Source organism: Eurypyga helias, unplaced genomic scaffold, assembly GCF_000690775.1.
Source record: "Eurypyga helias isolate BGI_N326 unplaced genomic scaffold, ASM69077v1 scaffold7141, whole genome shotgun sequence".
In the NCBI taxonomy this organism is placed as follows: domain Eukaryota; kingdom Metazoa; phylum Chordata; class Aves; order Eurypygiformes; family Eurypygidae; genus Eurypyga; species Eurypyga helias.
The window spans coordinates 15,868-23,010 of NW_010231454.1; the positions used below are offsets into that span (position 1 = coordinate 15,868).

At 40.6% G+C, this 7,143-nt stretch overlaps 1 non-coding gene across 1 annotated transcript; it reads left to right on the forward strand.

Annotated features, from left to right (window-relative positions):
• Positions 1–2,713: 2,713 nt before the first annotated feature.
• Positions 2,714–2,785, forward strand: TRNAH-GUG. Its single transcript has one exon. It is a non-coding gene; the product is annotated as a tRNA-His (tRNA).
• Positions 2,786–7,143: the final 4,358 nt, after the last annotated feature.

The window sequence follows — 7,143 nt, forward strand, 5'->3', positions numbered from 1 at the left end:
CCTACTGTAGAAATGGCAACAACCATTTAAAAATGCTTATTCAAGATCATTCTGCAAATTGATGACAATTTAAACTAAGTAGTTTAAAGAGAGTATTAAGCCAATTTTGGGCTTTAACCTATCACCCAAGTCTTCTCTATCATGGTCAGAATGGACATTTGAACTGCATGAAGTATCTCTGAGAGTCATGGAGATTAAGATTGTCACTCAAAATTAAATAGAGGTTTTGTGTCTCTACAGTTTACAGTTAGAAGAAACACATCCTTTCTGGTAAAGGCAGGCATGAAACAGATGGAGAAACCCAAAGATGTAGAAGAGGTAGGCAGAGGAGAGACCGGATTAGGGCTTCCTGTGTCTAGGGCTACTTGGCTATGGGCATGGAGAGGGCATGCCTGTCTCAGTTTTTTCAGCTGCAAATATTTTGTTGATGATTTGTAAGACAAACCACATTTAAAATCTCCCTCATCTCCTGAATAAAGCACCTCAAGGAGTCCCGCAGTAATTTTGACTTAATCCACTTACTTTGACAGGGGATGCCATTGACAGAAACCTGTATCTATACTATTGACTAGACTTCTGTCTTGAGGGGAAATTTGGACATTCTGAGGAACCCAAACAAAGCTAAAGTTGCTGTTGTTCCTTCAGGACAGGGAACAAGTAATAACAAGATCCTAAATGAAAACAAACCTAAGGTTTCTTAAGGTCCTAAGTATGGAAATGAAGTAAATATCCTAAGAGCTCTACTTCCACAGGTCTACAACAGCAAGAAACATCAGAGAAGTTACTACTGACCCATTTTTGTTCTAGGTCTGTTTCACCTGCTCACACGTGCATGATGCTGAGCAATGCCATCTTCCAAGTGCGCTCATACTCATACATAGGTGACTAGGTGATGCTATTGTCCTGTTCAGTGTTAAGACTTTTTGAGCTGGTTTCAGCCCTTATCTACCACCCTTCTTTCTGAAACAGAGTTTTCCGTGGTTTTCAATTAATATATATGTATGAAAAAAAGGCAGTTTGCAGGGATGAAGAGCACTTGCTACACTGTCCTGATAGTGACTGTTAAATATTGGTGCCCAGTTTCTTTGCCCTGTTCCATCAAGGTCTTTGGAGAATTGTGGAGCATCATAGGACTTGCCACATCAACGCCTTCACCCAGAAGTGGCAATGACTGTCCAACTCCCCAGACATTTCTTTAGAGTTCAAAGGACTTGGAGGCTGGTGATGGGAAAGGAAAAAGGCCTTCCTATACCTTGATTTCTTAGGGCTGACAACATATATGTGATGGCTCTACAGGTAACATTCACACTGTAATGCACAAGCTCTGATGGAAGGGATTGCTTTTTCCAGTACTTTTTCCTTGCCAGAAGCTGCAGCAGCTTATTTGGCTGACACTTGTTTTCCAGACTGCTGTGGCGTGAGAGCTGAAAGACAGGGATGGAACGGGAACATAAGGAAAGTCCTTAATTTATTGTCCTTGCTTATTCACACAGTTATGCTTAATTTCTGCTGCGTATAATGGCTTTATAAGGCAACAGCAAACCTAAATTGAGGGATTAGCTTTACGTCAGATGTGTACCACTCCCAGTCCTGGTTTTCTTTCTTTGATGCTTGTGACAGATACGCAGTCCCTTAACACAGGGCTGGGCTGGGCCTGGCTGGATTGGAAATCAGGGAAGCAGCAGCCTTCCTGCCGTGCGGAAAGGTGCGCTGACCCTTGAGCAAAACGCTGCTCTGGTCACACCAAACCACAGAGCAGGGTTGTAGGGTGAGGTACAGCAGTGGTGATGGTGCTGTGACCTCCAAGGCTGCCAGCCAGGCAAGGTCCACAGGGCAGTTAAGTTGTTTAATTAAATAAGGAATATCACTGTGGGGAGGGTGAGCATTGAGGCAAACAGGCTGCGTTTTCCGAGCAGGGCTTGACTGCCCCAGAATTTGCCACATTATTCTCTTTTCCCAGGACCATCATCTTCTATGTTGTACAGCTTGATTTCTGTTGGAGGTCTTACTTGACAGAACTAACCATTTTTTGCTCTTGTGACTGTCTGAATTTTTTTTCATCTGAACACCTGCCAAAGGGCAGGTGCTTCTCTGCAGTTGTTTCAGTATAACACTAATTGATGGTCTCAGTTGGCAGAAGCTCGTTCCCTTCAGACTTCATCTGTAGCATTGGACTGTCTCCTCCACACTAGATAATGCAAATCCTGGAAAAGGTGTCTTTTCATGTTATTGCAGAGGTAAGGAAGGGTTTGTCCATCAATGCAAGCACTTGCATTACAATGAATCATACCTGGTTCAGCTCAGCACACGCAATGTTCACTTATGTAGATGTTGTTCTTTTGCCTAAAATTGTGACTACAGCACACTGCCAGACTTTTCTGCTGTCATGACTTTGCCTTCCCCACCACAGATAAAATAGGAAAAAAATGTTCTCTCTTTAAAGATTTAGTGGACGGGAGAAGGGTTATTATAATATTATATCTATTCTTCTCCTGGTTTTAGGCAATCCTGGTAAACATGGATTATTAAAAGAAAGGAAAAGTAAGTCTGGAAGTGATTTTGAGAAGACAGCAACAAGTAATCACTTGTCAGGGTGTTCAGAACCAGCTGCTGCTAAACCTTTATGTAAACTGTAGGTGGCACCATCTGTATAAAATTTTGGAGAGTGCTGGGGAAAAAGCTGTCGCGTTAATTCAGGGTTGTCTGATAGCTTGCCGTGATCGTATAGTGGTTAGTACTCTGCGTTGTGGCCGCAGCAACCTCGGTTCAAATCCGAGTCACGGCAAAGAAAGGTGTCTCTTTTTGGAGAGAGGTAATTGCAGATTGCATACCAGAAATAAGCTATTAGTGATGCCTAAGACTAAGGTGAGAAAGAATTAGAAGCTTTGTAACACTTAGCAGAATGGTTTGCTAAAAGACTTTGGGCCACAAGTATTAGTTCAGTAATCCTGTTGCCGAGTGTGATTTTTCTTTTAATTTAAAGGTTTATGGATATTATGATAAACATGGTGGCATAGCAAGCACGCAATTTTTACTCTTTACAGCAACTAAAGACCTGGACTGAACCATGAAGGCTGTTTGGTTTTGATCTTTGCTAGGTTTTTCACGTTAACAAAGCAATCAGCCGGAATTGAGTGGAAATACAACAGTGGTAGATGGGAAAATGCTGCTCACCTAGGCATGAACTGCTGCTAGCAGGTCTCTGCTGGTGACAGACAAGAGGAACCGTCACTTGTCAGTGATTCCAGTGATTCCCTGTGGTTTTGTTATAGGAACAGTCATGTCCCACCTCACTGAGTAATAAGAGCTCAGATTCTCAGAATGAAGACTTCTAAAATGACCATATGGATTTTATAAATTAGTTACAGTATCTAATGGCAGTTTGTGCAATAAATGATAAATTAACAACAAAATTACATATCTGGTAAAAACTAAATAATAGATTGTATTATGGAGTTCAACAGATTATTTGGATGCCACTGAATAGAGTTTCTGGTAGTTGATTCTCTAATTTGAGTTAATGAGTTAATTCAAGAACAAGCGCTATTTGCTGTTTTTTTCTCGCTGTTGCATCTGACAGGACACCAGTCCTGGGCATCATGGTTTACATCTCCACCAGGCTCAGATGGGTATGTGCTTCCTGCAAGAGCCCCAGCTCTTGCAGAGTGTGAATAGACAGGTGTCTTTCTCTCTGCAGTGCAACAGGAACTTTCCGCACCCTCCTACCCAGCGAGGAAGTGAAACAAAACTTTCCTCACACCACTACCAGGAAAAATCAAAGCCCCTTACACCTGCAAACCTGGAAGGGCACCTCACCACTGGAGGCTGGAGGCTTAGGTGTCCCAGTTTCAGTGTAGTGGGCTAGTGACCCCCAGCATCTTTCTGCTCCCTCCCTCTCGTCCATGAGATCTCTTTCTGTGGTGGTTTTTTAAAATGTCTTTGTGTATTCCTCTCTCTGGCCTCAGACTTCCTGACTAAATCTCACTCAGCCTTTTAGGAGCAGATCAGAGCAGTTAGCTCTTGACTTGGTCTAATTGATGAGATAGATGAGACCGATCTTCCAAAAGAAAGCAGCTTAGAAACATGCACAAACATATAAAAGACCAGGATGATCTTTCTCACTCTGTCCCTGCTGGAGCCTCTCAGAAATGTCAGATGTTTCGTTAGAGTATATAAACTCCAGAAACATCAAATTAACTCATCACAGGTGCATATATTCTTTAAAGCATCCTAGTGAATGAAGTCCTAGAACAGAAATCCAAAAATTGCAGTGCCAGAAATTCTGCTGTACTCATGCATTATCCCGAGGCTGCCAAAACGCTCAAGGTTCAACACTGCTTGACTTCAACCTCCCTGGAACTGACTTCTCTATATCCAAGCTAAAATGTACAAACATTGTACTACCTTATTGCTAGTTATAGTAATATTAATGATTTTGAAGAGTTTTGATAGGAAACTAGAAAAAATCAAAACATTCTTTTTTAAAAAATTGTTTTTTGATGAGTTAGCCAGAAATGGTGGTCATTTTGTTTGCTTCAGTTTGTTTAGGATACCAATATCTGTACTGCTAGGTCAATGCTAGCACTATAAGCTGAGAGCAAGAATGGTGTACGCAGATAATCAGACCTTTCTTATCAATGCTCTCTGAAGTTATCTCTTCTCATAAGATGATCAAATTTAAAACCCAACTTCGTTTTGGAATATAAACATGCAAGTGCAGGTGGCTCTCAGCATTCCATTTCCCAAGAAAGTATTTGTCAACTTTCCCATTTCGTTAGAGAAAAAAACTCAAAAACCTCCAGTACAAAACTGTTTCCAAGGATAACAGTATTGTAGACTAGGAAATGTAGACATATAATCTTGGAACTGGTTCTGAAACTTGAATTGTACAGAAAAGACCTCTACACTTCTGAAATATGTGGGTCTTCATTTCCAGCAGACACATCCAGATACTTTTCCAGCTGGAAACCATGATCTAATAATAATATGTTCAAAATATTAACAAGGATCCAGATTTATACATTTCTGAAGCTCTGATTTTTTTTTTTTTTCCTAAGAACACTTTGAAGGCCACAGAGAAGTGTTCACTTCAGCATCCTTCTCTGACCTTATGCAGCAAGTCGATCTGGTGGGAAATGAAGCACTGTATTTTTAAAATGATACAGGAAAAGAGAGCATATGACTGTCCCTGCAGCTCTTCTGTGTCCTGTTGTGCCTGCCATTGTTCTCATGCATGGCCCATTATGCGTAGAACATAAAACCTTTAAGGCATAGAAGTATCTATATCCCCAAGGTGCCTAGTTCACATTTTGGCTCTGAAAGTAACAGGATGCACTCAGCAACAGTGCTTGGGAAGAGATTTATTTCCTGTTACTGTATTTTAACACTATCTTTTGATTAGGGTTAGAACTCCAAGAGTTTTTAAGCTACGGAGAAAGACACCTAGTTGCTAAGAAGGCAACACTGAATAGAAAGAGTTTAAAAACTTTTGAAATATTAATTGAACCTGCCATAGACTTCTGTTCTTCTTCCCTCATTTTACAGGAGTGCAGCAGAGTTGGTTGCATCCTGTCTGATGTTCATATCAGGTGTTGGGCAGGATAGAAAGCAGTGGCTGTTTTGAATCTGCAGTCATCAAATCAAATTAATTCTGGTTTTCATTCTCTTTACAAGAGTGCAGCTCATATTAAAACTTTTATAGGTCCCTTCTGAAATCCTTTCAAAGGGCTCTGGTCAAAAAGCCCCTTTGAAAGGAGATATTCTGCGGTAAAGAGAACTCCTGAAAGCTTAAATAGCTGGTTGTGCTTTAGCAAAGAATGCCAGGAATTCATTTCACAGGTGGGATGATTTTACCTCTGGAAATCCAGCTCTGAGTTTACAGGGTATTATTGCAGGATGGGTAGTAATTGGGGAAAATTTGGCAGACAGGGAGATTCCTGAACCTGATGTGTAAACATAAGTGCATAAACAATGTCTGATGCTGCAGTTCTGTAGCTTTTTTCATCATCTGTCTTTGGTGTTTCTTAAAAGAAAGCACGTCCTGCTCTCTAAGTAAGACTGTGTGGCTTCTGATTTGTAAAGCTCCAGCAGTCCCTCAGAGCACTGGAGAGAGCTGCACTGAAACACATGTGAAGACTGTGGTCAATTATTGAAGCTTTTGACTCGTACTGCCATGGGTTAGGCTTTGGCCCAGGTTCGAATCCTACAGCTTTCTGCACTACACTTCAAACTATTGAGTAGGGCCTGGTTTCCCTTCTTCATCAAGCATTCAGCACAAACTCAAAACTACCAAACATCCAAAACTATCTAAATAATGTTTTCTGTTGCTTTTTTAAAAATTTATTTCTCTCTGGTTTTCTATTTCTTGTGTTCTAAATTCCCTATTTTTTATTCTAAAAACTTCATCGTTTTTACCTTTGGAATTCCACAGAAGCAAAATCAGCTCTTTGGCTTAGATTCAAACACATTTGATAAATATCTCTTTCACAAAGCTTTGTGAAAGTCATTTGTGTGCTTAATGTTTTACAACTTTTTCCTGCACTCTTTCATAAAGAAATGTGCTATATGTTTTCTCTGCACTAAATGCCACTCAGAAAATGACACTTGGTGATATTCCTTTTAAAGCAGTATCTTCTTTGACACAAAGAAGCTTCCATCTAAAGGCATTGCAAAACACAGTGTCTTAAAAATCTTTGCAAAGAGAGCATAATCTTGATATTCCATGCTAAATTAGCAAAAATTTACTCTTATAACATGTTCTGTGATGTTAATATACTCAGTGTCTCTATACTGCTAAGCCACCACCTATGTACCTCTTGCGCCTGAGTGGTGCTCATGAAGCCAACATCAGAGCCACCACACTACTTCTGGTAATTTTTTCTGGTGGTTCCCTGCATTCCCATTTCAGATCTTGTGATTCCAGAACCCTGGAATAATTTTTTTTTTTCCCCCTTCTCTGATATGACCAGCAAACCTCTTATTTTACGCTCCAGAATTGCATTACTGATTTGTTTGGAGATGGCATGCCTATCTAAACCCTTCAGGAAGATCTGGCATAGTAGGATGTGCTTATTCTGGGACCTGTACTGGTGCTATTATTCACCAGGCAGCTGAAGGCGAGAGGGTGTACTGACCTTTGTACTG